Raw genomic sequence first — 13,261 nt, 5'->3', positions numbered from 1 at the left:
AAAATACCTATTTTGCCCATACCTAATTAAACTATTCCCTTAAGTTATCCTCTCTTTCTCTCCCCGAGGCTTCGGCGACTCCTCCCCCGCCATTGACGATGCCCAATCCTGCTCCTTCGCCGCCAAGCCCCACGACGACGACGTCGAGGTCGGTATCCTCTCCGAGAGGAGGAGGGTTTGCTACTGCAGGGCATGCGGCGACGAGGAGGCGTGCATGCTCCTCCTTCCCTGCAGGCACCTCTGACTCTGCCGCGCCTGCGAATCCAAATCTGACGCGTGTCCCCTCTGCCTTGTCCCCAAGAACGCCTCCCTCCAAATCTTCACAGCCTGAACCCCCACCACCGCCCCGGTTCGTCCCTCTTCCCCTTTCTTTTTCTTCTTTCTCTCTTTGCTCGTCAAACCGAATCAGGTTTTTTTAGTCCCCTCTTCTGATGCCGCTCGTGGTACGCTCTCTCTGTTCATAGGCCCTTTTTTGGGCAACATTTTGTTCCTTCCATTATTGTATATACGAAAAAAGAAACCCACCCCAAAGACAAAGGTGCGCGCGAATGGGAGAAATAGCGGGGTGTTGCGCGCGGAGGGGAGCAGCGGTGTGCGCGGTCCACGACGCTAGTTGGCCTCGTGGACCGGATGAGAGCGAGGTCCACCGTGGACCTCCCTCTCATTTTATATATATGTCCCTTAATGTTGAGTGGGTATGATCCAACTAGTGAAAATGGTTAAAGAGATAGATCTAAGGGCCGAAAATGTATGAGTACAAAGTAGTCTGTACTCATAAGAGTATAGTAGCCGGACTATATATATATATAGAGAGAGAGAGAGATAGAGAGAGAGAGAGAGAGAGAGAGAGAGAGAGAGAGAGCTAGTCTCCTATACTATCTATAATACCGGGACTCAGGTACTATAGTTCTCGTTTTCGATCTTAGGGTGTTCAAATCAACGATCCACACCATTAAAACTGATCTAGGGTATTTAAAATTTTTAGAAATAAAATTTTATATTTTTTCGACATAGTTTACTTTTTTATCAAGCCATTTCAAAATAGTCAATTTTCAATGGCTACTATAGCGAGTTTGGAGTTTAACGGTGTAGAAGAATCTAAATTTCTTCAAATTTTGCTAGAAAATACTTTAAACTATCTAGATTAAGGTTAACATTCTTGATCTTGAATTTAAAAGTCCTATGCTCAAATTTTAAAGATCATTCAATTTTCACCGTCCATTTTGACATAATTTATTTACTAAGTAAACGATGTCGAAAAAAACTAAAATTTTATTCCTAAGAACTTCATATACCCTAGATTATATTTAACGGTGTGAATCGTTAATTTGAACACCCTAAGATCGAAAACAAGACTATAGTACTGAAGCTCTAGTACTATAGATAGTATAGTAGCCTAATTCTCTCTCTCTCCTCCTCAAACTCTCCTCATCTTCCTCTCTCACTTCTCCGTTCCTCGCTCTCCAAGCTCATCGTCTCTCTCTATATATATATATATATATATTATAATATATTATATATAATTATATATATAGAGGCCAGAGGTAACTAATATACTATATGAGTATTAGAAGCCCAGTCTGTACTCATAATTGTTTTAATGATGGAGCTCCGAATCGACGATCCCACTCCGTTAATATATATCTAGGGTAATTTGAAACTTCTAGAAAAATAAAATTTCAGTAAATTTTCGAAATCATAATAAGCCATCAATGGCATAAAAATGAGCCAGTCAAAAATCGACACGAGCGTCTAAAAAAAGATGATCGGATCCTTCAATTAAGATTGGAGTATTGACTTATATCTGATGTAATTGAATAAAATTTTCTATCAAAATTCAACAAATTCGATTCTGTACATCGTTAATACTAGCATATCCTGCACCGCCGTTAAAATTGTCAAATTTGTGACCCTCTTTATCGAGGTAAATGATAGCGAAAATTATAAAATTGATCTTCTAAAGTTTTTAAATGCTGTATAATAATGTTTAACAGTGTGGATCGTCGATTTCCGGCAAGCTTCCTATCATACCGAAACATTTATGAGTACGAGGGCGATCGTACTCATCAATAGTATAGTACCAAACCCTATACTATATATATATATATATATATATATATATATATATAAATATTAAACTAGGCGCTAATATGCTAAATAGCACCAAAGTTTTTTAAGCCATTGATTAAGACTGTGCGGTTAAGGACTGAATGTGGGCCTCTATTGGATTGAGTGGCGTGTTGGTTTGAATAGTATGATCTACGGTGAAATGACCAAAAGGTATATCTAACGGCGAAAAACTTGGTAGGGCACCGAAGTGCTGTCGTGCTATAATGAGCATATGCTACCGGACTCTATTATATATATATATATAATATATTATACTAATATATACTATATATATATATATATATAAAACTATGGCTGGACATACTATTAATAGCACCAATGACTTGGTGGTGTATTAAGTTTTTGTCCTTGGGATTAAAAGATTGCGGTTAGGATAATGGGCCCTCCTAGGGTTTGAGTCGGTGGTTGGTTGAAATAGTATAATCAAACGAATGAAAAATATAAAAAGTAAATCTACCGGACACAGAAAACTGATAGCCACCAAATATTTCGTCTATCGATATATCCCAACTGCCGGACCTCTATATATATATATATATTATATATATACTTATAGACGAGGAGACGAGAGAGAGAAGAGGACAGAGAGATGAGAGAGAGAGAGACGAGAAGAGAATTGAGCTAGAAACCTCCAAAAGCACCAACCCCTTAGTGCTTTTGAGTTTCTAGCCCCTGGATATATTCCTTGATTAACCATTGGATCAAACACTATTCCACCTGCCACCACCTACCACCATCATCTCAACTTTACATCTCTCCATCTAATGGCTAAAAACTCAAAAGCACTAACCCCTTGGTGCTTTTGAGAGTATTCTAGCTCAATTATATATATATATATATATATATATATATATACCCTACCTTGGTGCTTTTAGTTTTCTAGCCGTTGGATCTACTCCTTGATTACTAATAACCCTTGGATCAAACACTATTCCACCTACCACTATCATCCCAACCTTACATTTCTCCATCCAAGAGTTAAAAACTCAAAAGCACCAACATTTTGGTGCTTTTGAGAGTATTCTAGCTCAACTATATACATATATATATATATATATATATATATATATATATTACTCGTATGTATGCGATGAAAATAGCTAAATCATCCAAATTAATTGATTAAAGGTGTAATACATAACAGATTAAAATAATTAAAACTATTTATTTATACATTAAACCAATTGGCCCCTAACCCTTAGAAAAAACCTCAAAAAGATACTGATNCCACTTAGAATGATAGTGGTCCCCTAGGGTTGAGTGGGTAGTTGGTTGAATAGTATGATCTAACGGGTGAAAATAATCAATGGAATAAATCTAAGGGCCGAAAACTTATGAGTATAAGGGAACCAATACTCATTCAACCAAGGGCCCTTAGATTTATTCCATTAATCATTTTCACCCGTTAGATCATATTATTCAACCAACTACCCACTCATCCCTAGGGGACCACTATCATTCTAAGTGGGGACCACCATCATCCTAACCACACATCCCATCAATCAACGGTTAAAAATTTATCAGTAGAAGGGGGTCTATACTCATAAGAGTATAGTAGCCCCAGCCTATATCTATACTATATATAAAAGCACGTATATTCAAATTTGGGTCTGTCGACAGACTCATTTTTTTGCAGGAAAAAAATATTGATTCCTCTTTCTTACGTAAAATAAATAACGTAATGAAACAAACTTTTAATTTCTGTTTATCTCTAAAATAGAAAAAAAAAATACACTTATCCAAATTTTTGCCAACCGAAAGATATTTACTATGAATCTATATTTTAATTAAAATTTTATATAATTTTTTTTACTTCTAAAATAGAAAAAAATTCATGCTTATCCAAATTTTTGCCAGAATATCTACTGTAAATCTATATTTCAATTCAAAATNCAAAAAGGTATTTATATAAAAAGAAAATTGTATAATTTAGCTATATTTTTTTAAATTTTTAAACGATGGAGTTTATTTATTTACATAAATAGAGTGTATAAGTAGCATTTTTATTGTATGTACAGAGTCTTCTAGTCTATTCTATCATAAATCAATAACTTCCTAAATTTTTTTCCAAGTCAAAAATAAATACCAGAAGAATGTTTACTGCCACCCATTTTAATGCATCCAATACAAAACTTTCCTCTAGAAACTACAAGTTCAAAATGCGTTCAATTATTCATCTAGACGATTTGAATTGAAAGCCCACATGAATCTTATCAACTACACTTGACTTGGACTAAAGACCTAAATGAAAGATATCTTAGGTGCATAATTCGAGAAACAAACTGTCCAATCATCGGCTCTAATTAATCATTAATTTCAAAATTTTGAGCTCTTAAAAAAATACAACCAGTTCATTTCATTTAAAGTGTACAGATACAGCGTTCGTAGGTCTTGACTGTGATTCGGCCTAACTAGTCTCCCGACATCCCACCGCCATTTCAAACATGACCAGATCCAACGTGACCTCCCGCTATATGACAGAATACTGGTCCCTTTGAGCTAACAAAAACTGTGTTGGGTTCATATTTCAAATTTAAATTTTAAATTTGAATAACTGCTTAGAGCAATAAGTTGGTATTTATTTTGTGGGGATATGAGATTTAGCTTGGAATATACTCGTGCAAGAATAGACAAATGTGCAGTGACCTATGAGATGAAATTGTTGGGGTGATCTAAACAAAAGGAATTACTTCGATTTATTTAACATTAATTTGCTATGTCATTGCCAAGGTTTCAATCATAACTACGTCAACAAAGAGAGAAAATAAAAAGTGATAAAGTGTACGTTTTGTCATCAAACTATGAGACATGCCATACTTTTTTTTAGGCCTTTAAATTTTAATTTAGTATAATTTTTAATTAGAACTTTTAAAATATTATAATTAAATAAATCTCATAATTTAATTTAATTGACTAAATATTAACAAATCGCTTATATAAAAGTAAGGTGATATCTTAATTATTGACGCACTATCAATTATAATATTATTACAATATACTTCTACATTAGTAATATATTAATATTTTATCAACTAATTATAATAATTTTGAAAATTAATTCGTCTTATAATTTGAGAATCAAACCTGCAATTTAGTCAAATATATATATATATATATATATATATATATATATATATATATATATATATATATATATATATATATATATAAAACTAACAACTAAAAATCACACTTCTCTTATAATTAATTAATTAAGCTTTCACTCCATCTAAGCAAACACATGTACATGTCCCTTAATCCACCTACCATATACCAAAACATCACCATTATTAGTATAATAATAATAATAATAATAATATATTAAAACTTTTAAATAAATTTACGTCGGTCACTCCTTTTTTTATTTAAATGGTTTGTTGGCCTCGGGATCCGTGACAATATTGTGTTAATTCATAGATATAATCCCGACATTATTTTAATAATAATACGTTCGAAGGGGAGCTTTGGAATCGAATCACGCCAACAAAATGAATTAATATATATTTAGCAATAATTACATAAAATATCACGTTGTGTCATATATAAATAAATGCACTTTAATGAGACTTTTCTTCGATTAAAACATAGATTAATGAAATGTATATATTATGCATATATACATAGAATATGCATGGTTTCCCCGTGCAAGCAACACTGACCGCGTCTTTTATTAATTTCAAAAAAAAAAAAAAAAAAAAAAAAAAATAAAANAATATATGCTATTTTACTAAATTATGAACATCATGTCTTTTGTTCTCTTTAAACAACCTTTTAATTTTATTTGAATGTATAAATAAGTTATTCAAAATAAACTTATATTGTATGAGAATTTTTATAATATGATTGCAAATAAGGAGTTTGATTTTTGCTTCTTCATATATCATGATGTTCATAATTTAGTAAAATAGCATATATTTTATCTACGTGCTAATTTATTTTATTACAAAAAAGTAATTTGAAGACCGAATATGATATTCCATTTCAGACATTTGATCAGACACCTTATCAATCAACTATAGAAATTTCTTAAGGCCTTGTTTCGATATATAAGTATCACATTCGATAAGGAGTGTGTTTCAAATCATTCTTTCAAAATAAGATAAATCATCTTTTAAGTAAAATATACTATCATCCAAGTCCGGCTACCATACTATTGATAGTATCAACCTCTTGATACTATCAAATTTTTTGCCGTTAAATCTACCCTTTAATCATTTTTATCCGTTAGATTATACTATTCAACTAATATATCAATCGCTCAACCCTATAGCATCACTATCATCCGAACAGCACATCTTTTTATCCAACAGCGGAAACTCGATAGCTCAATCGCTTTGTACTTTTGTACTTTCGATAGTATAATAGCATAATTCCTATCATCCCAAATCATGGATAGCAACACCTTTGAAGAAGCAAATATCAAACTTGTTACTTACAAGCATATTAGAAAATCCTTAAGCAGAATAAGAATAACTTTTCGGACATACCGAATAAGATATTCATATATCAAAAAAAAAAAAAAAGACCTAAGAAAAATATTGTTGCATCAGTATTAAACATTAATTATTTATAATATCAGTATAAAACCCTTTTTTTAGAGAGAGCGAGAGAGAGACAATGACAGCATGTTACTCACTTCATTTAATTTTTATAAGAAATGAAGTTAGCTGAAAATATAAAGTAATTAAATTTCGAATTTAGAAACTCGGACATCAATCATCCAGTCCTTCGCTACCCTGTGAATATGAAACTTGTTAAATGTTGTTACATTTTTATTAATTAACTATTAAATATCATACTAACCTATGCAAATGAAGTTACCACTTCAAATGAGTTTACGTTAATACATTTAGTGTTGTAAATTCCTAAACACTTAACCTATGCTTTTTTAGGATTGCAACGTATGTATATGCTCTATTAAATGAAATCTAACCTATGACTTTATATCTTTCGTAACCTATACTTTTTAGAGCCTATATATAGAGAGCTCTTTTTCTCTATTCAAACACAACTCAAAAAATTATAAAGCTATTTCTATTATACTTGAGAGAGAGAAGGTCAAAGAAAGGTGTTTCTTTTGGTGGAGCTTTGGGCTCATCTACTTGTGTAGAGTTGGTGAAGCCACACGACGAGGGTCGAGCCGTTGTATCCTGGAGGGGACAAGTCAGTGCTCTGCTGCATCGGTTCAGAGGCTTTGCCAACCGCAGAGGGCTTGAATCTCCTTAAAGAAAGCGAGATATCCGTGCCTCGGCTTGATCGACTCGTTGATATTTTTTAAATTATTTTATAGCTAACATAAAATACTTGAATAAATACAACATGACATTCAAACAACCACTAAATATCGAAGACAAAGCAACATCACCGCACCACGCCACAAATACTAAAGGAACAAAAAAAAAAAAAAAGGATGATGTGGTAACTGAATTAGTAAACTTTCACTTTATCATTTTGTTTAAAAATCTATGATATTTAGCGAAGTGACTAAATTAAAATAGGAAGCAAAGTTCAATATTTGATTTCAGATTGAAGTTTGATGATTTAGGTAGTACATTTACTTAAAACACAGTAACCAATTAATGATGCAATTTACCTTCCATTTAATTACAGTTTTCTCTATAATCATTAAACATTTCTAGTTGTATTACGGCTCCGCTTGGAATTGCATGGATATTGTATTATATACTGTAAAAAAGTACGATCAAATATATTTTATTTGCTTCCGTACGTAATATCACGTTATTGATCACATCCTTATGAGTTTACTGCGATATATTTTCTATGTCTCACCATAAGACAGAAGAGCACATGGCTATAGACTTTCGTCCCGACTCTATTTGCCTAATTACATTAAATGAACCTCAATACCAAACGGCCAACTTTATCAGCTAGTAATGAGGCGTAAGCAAATAGCAGGCCGGGCCGGATCCGGGTTTGGTTCATATCAAATTGATTAGTCTGGTTTGGGCTCGACGCGGGTCAAATATTTAATAGTTTTATCAGGCACGCGCTCGGTCCAAATTGACGGGACCAGACTTGGTCGGGTCGAGTCATATGAGAAAATCTCGAACCGAACCAATTATGAACTAAAATATCCGAAAGCCGGCATTTACCGGGATTCTATCGGGCCTCTAATTTCTGGATCCGGCCCGGTCCAATAAATCGGATCGGCCTTATCTTGACAATTTAAAATTCGGGCTTTGCGGGCCGGGTTGTGCGGATTATTTGCACTTTGTTTGGGAACTACAAAATAAAACTTAGAGGTTCCTGCTGTTTTTTCAATAGCATAGAGCTTGCTTAAAACAACAATAGAGAACAAATTTAAAAAAGTTTAAAACCAAATTTTTCGATTTGAAAAAAAGTTAAAACCAAGTCAAACTGATTTATGCGTAGAACTGATCCAAACAAAACCCAGTTAATTCGGTTTGATTCGGTTTTGCAATTAATTTTTAGATGTTTTATTTTTTTAATGAATTAATTTATAATTTAAGATTAAAAATTGAATCATTATGAAATCATGCACAAATAATTTAATTATAAACATAGAGTTTTGAAAAATGTGTTGATATATAATCAAGATATATTCATATATATATATATATATATGAAATAAATAGTTTAAATAAAATGTATAAAAGGATATTACTATTTAATTTTTGGTTCCGTTCAATTAAAAAATGTGTTCAAATCGAACCAAAATTGAAAGTCAAATTTTACTAAATTTCAAAACCAAACTAAATCAAAAATTATATAAACCGAACCAAATAGTCTTATTTGGTTTGGTTCAGTTTGGTTTTCGATTTGGAGCCAAACCTAATAGCATGTTTGTCCCCAGTTCTTTCGAAAATTACATAAGTGTAAGCTCTTTTTCATTTACTCTTTTAGAATTATATAGCTTGAGATTGTTTTGTTGTATTTTGCATTTTCAATTCAAAGAGCTGATTTTCTAGAACAAGTGAAGTGCTAATCCCAACACTTTGTTTCTGAACAAATACCCCACTTAATTTAGGAGGTTTCCAAATACAACCTAAAAAATGTAAAATTTTCTCTATATAAATTTTCGGATAAATTACACGTTTGGTCGTCAAATTATGAGGCGGGTAATATTTTAATCCTTAAACTTTAATTCCTTATAATTTCTGATTCGAACTTTCATACTTTGTTGAAGTCATGTCCTTTTACCTAATTTAGTTGATTAATTATTAATATGTCGTTAATGTGAAAGTGATGTAGCAGTATAGTAATTAATGATATGTCAATAATTAAAATATTATATTACTTTTATATTAACAATGCTTCAACATTTAGTCTACTTAATTGGGTTATGAACTTGATTACAACAATTCTGAAAATTCAAGCTAAAAATTATAAAAAATTAAAATTTGAGGACCAAAATATCGACTTATAGTTTGAGAACCACACGTGCAATTTATCCTAAATTTCTATGAATATGCATGTAGAAGAAAATGTTCAACAATTCACGAATTGTCAGAAAAAGTGTCTCCCGTTGACACTCTTCGTTCGTTCGAAGTTGCCAAAAAAAGGACAGAAAAAAAATATATATGCTTCTTCATTTTTTTTGGATGAACTGTAGAAATTACGTCAATCGAACCGGTGCAATCTGCGTGGCATGTTATTAATCATAGAAAAAAAAAAAAAAAAAAAAAAAAAGGGCACCAGGAAAGGTGCAGCTCGAATTTACACATCTATCCATGTCAAACATAGACTATAGTAAAATAGTAACTCTCTCAGCAGGGTCATAACTCAAACATTATACCAATACAAAACGTTCTAACAAAAATGTGATGCATTGGTATATTTTATTACTGTACAATAAGCTTCGTGTGCTGCTCCACAAACACGGAGCAAGCAGTAAAAGAATACGACTAGAAAATAAATCTTTTTTCAATCAAACCAACCNGTATAAAAGGATATTACTATTTAATTTTCGGTTCCGTTCAATTAAAAAATGTGTTCAAATCGAACCTAAATTGAAAGTCAAATTTTACTAAATTTCAAAACCGAACTAAATCAAAAACTATATAAACCGAACCAATTAGTAAAATTCTTAATTAAGTTACTTGAATGGAATAATGCAAATAAAATAGTTAAAAGTTAAGCGTGTGTAAATAAAAAAAAATAAAGTTAATAAGTTTTTACATTAATTATCCAATCAATATTTTTTCGTTAAAAATTTGAGTAGCTAAAATTTTATTTATTCAATAAAATTTTTTTTAGTATATATTTTTGCGCCCTCATGATTAAATCATGGCTTTTTTCCTGGCCAAGAGTGAGCACTACTCGGTAAAAACTAAATTATCGAACCAAATCACCCTAATTCGGTCAATAAAGTCCAATTTGACCGGTTTTTCAATTTAAACAGTTTGAATTGATCTAAAATTCCAAGTTTGGTGTTCGGTTTGGGTGTCAAATTTGTAACTCAAACCAATTGAATTAACTGATTAAATAAGCCAAATGTTTTATTAGATTGAAAATTGAACTGTATGTTTGATATCTTTTAAAATATTTATAGGAAGTAAATAAAATTTTTGTTTTTGTTATTATTTTATCTTAATTATTTTAATATAAATTAAATTTAACAATAAATCGTTTGAATTTTTTAAACTAGCAAATCTAAATTTTTGCTATATTACAATAAATGCTACGAAAAATATCCCGAGACTTATTTTAAATGCTCTCTCGTGATTGGACAGGCTTAACAGCTGGCACGACCTGATTGGATGCTTGAGAAAGATCGTGAGATTTTGCACCTCGTAGCCTTTTGGGACGCAACTGTATAATAACGACCAAAACGGCCCGAGGTTGCTAAAAGCGTAAAATGTATAAAAGGCCACCCTGTACTATCCCATTTTTGCACCTAGGCCCTATGATTTAGATTTAAATATGTAGTTCTTGATTATTATTTTTTTTAATATCACTCTAAGCCCTAGCTATTAAAATTAGAGCATTGAAATCATTATTTTGTTACAAAAGTTAACTCTTATTTTTTCAAATTGTTCAGAAAGTAAATTGTTCGTGTAGAAAGTAGAGAAATAAGTTGAGAAATTGCCAAAAAAAAAAAAAAGATAAAGGGGTTATTTCAAAACAGGTTATAGGTGAGAGGTTTCTCATGTGACAAGTAAAATAAATTTCAATTTTAGATAAGTGAGATTTATGATATTCACCCCTTTTATCTCATTTAATTTGTAGACAGCCCCTATACTATTCCACCACTGCACCTTTTAGTTTCTATAATTTAGACGTAAGAAATAATAATATAGAATTCTTGATTAATATTTTTTAAAAATATTACTTTAGTTCCTAACTATTAAAAATAGAACGTTAAAATGGTTATTTTTGCAACAAAAGTTAGCTTTTCTTTTTCTTCAAAATTTTTCAGAAAATAAAGTATCCGTGTAAAAGACAGAAAAAGTAAGTCGAGGAATTACCAAAAAAAGAAAATAAAAAGCTGATGGGGTTATTTCAAAAAGCCCTATAGGCGAGGGGGTCTACATGCATTTTACACAACTATTATTTAAGGACAACTCTTGCACCATTTCCCTCCATTACAAGCTTCGTTACTCTTTCACCCTCTCTCCAATTTAATAAGAAACAAACAAAACCCTTCTCTACGTTCATCTCCTTCCCCACAATCCCCACTCCAAGAACTCGTAGAGACCAAAGAGAGAGAGAGACCCACGAAGAAGAAGCCATGGACGAGGCCTCATCCTCCACAGGCGTCGGCGCCCAAGGCCACGGCGGCGGAAGCGGCGACGGCGACGGAGCCCGAAAGCAAGAACAACAACCACTCGAAGAAACGCTCCAACAGCAAGGCCCCAAGAAGGACAAGAAGGGCAAATGGGCGGAGCTGATCAGGGGCAAAGCCGCAAAGTTGCTCGGCCGCAGCGGCGGCAGCGGCAAAGCGAAGGAGGAAGAGGAGGATGCGGTCGGAAGGGGCGGGGGGGAGCGGAGGAGGAGGACGACGACGACGACGTTGGTGCGGGAGGAGCTGGAGCGGGCGATGCGGGCGGTGGCGGGGAGGATCGAGAGGGGGGACGTCGGGGCGCGGGGGGAGGCGTACGACGAAATGGAGGCGGTGCTCGAGGGGCTCTTGGAGGTGTGCTTCAAGAAGGCGGCGGAGAACGCGGCGCCGCCGCAGTGCTTCCGGAGCGGCAATTGGACGTCAACGCAGCCCATGCAGGACCCCGTCATCGTCGCTTCTGGATACGTGAGTATTTAGAATTTACTCTGATACCATATTATAAACACAGTAACACATTCGCGCACAAGCTGTATTGAATCCACAGCTCTCCTCTCTTATTTTTTGGTTCTTTTTTGGTTTTATTAGAATATGTTTTGTTTGTGGGGATTTTGCTGGTTTGGTTTTGGATTCGTGGGTGTTGGGAGATAATATGAGTAATGGTTTTTTTTTTATTTATTACTATGTAACAACAAGGTTTTCTTTTTTTTTCCTCCTTTATTTTTTATTCTCCAAAAAGCTTTAATTAGTGTTATTTACGAATATGCCACTCTCTCTCTCTCTCTCCCGTTCTCTGTTTTCCTTTTTTCTTCTTAATTTTTGATGGGAGGTAAAAAGTAGTGGGATTTCTTTAATTATTATGTAGTAATTAATGAGGTTTCCTTATTTTTGCGAAAAAAAAAAAAAAAAAAAAAATANTTCTTTTTAATATTTCTTCCAATACTCTACTTTAGTATTGTACATTCTAGTTCTCTTTTTATTCTTTTTTTTCCTTAATTTAATTTTCAAGTTTGATGGATCTAATATGATGAAGATGAAATGTTGCAAATTTCCCCTCTTTGTTTTTTCTTGCTTAATTTATTGTGAGAACATGTTTTGGCTGTGGAGAGATTTGGAGAGTTTTAATTTGATTCTGGATTTGAGGATAATAATAGAATATGGTGATAATTATGATCTTAAGCACTTCAGATTCAAAAGCGCTTCTATTTTTCGTTTCATAAAAAATTATCTACAATTTTTCGTTGCCGTAAACTTTTTAAGTTCTTCTCTAAAACATTAATCTAACTTTTTATTTTATTTTTTCTTCTCTATATTACTTGTGCTTCTTTTATATAAGTGTATGACGCACTAAATAGATTCTGAGTATTTATA

Source organism: Ananas comosus, linkage group 17 (genome assembly GCF_001540865.1).
Source record: "Ananas comosus cultivar F153 linkage group 17, ASM154086v1, whole genome shotgun sequence".
Taxonomy (NCBI): domain Eukaryota; kingdom Viridiplantae; phylum Streptophyta; class Magnoliopsida; order Poales; family Bromeliaceae; genus Ananas; species Ananas comosus.
Note: the sequence above shows the minus strand (reverse complement) of the source record.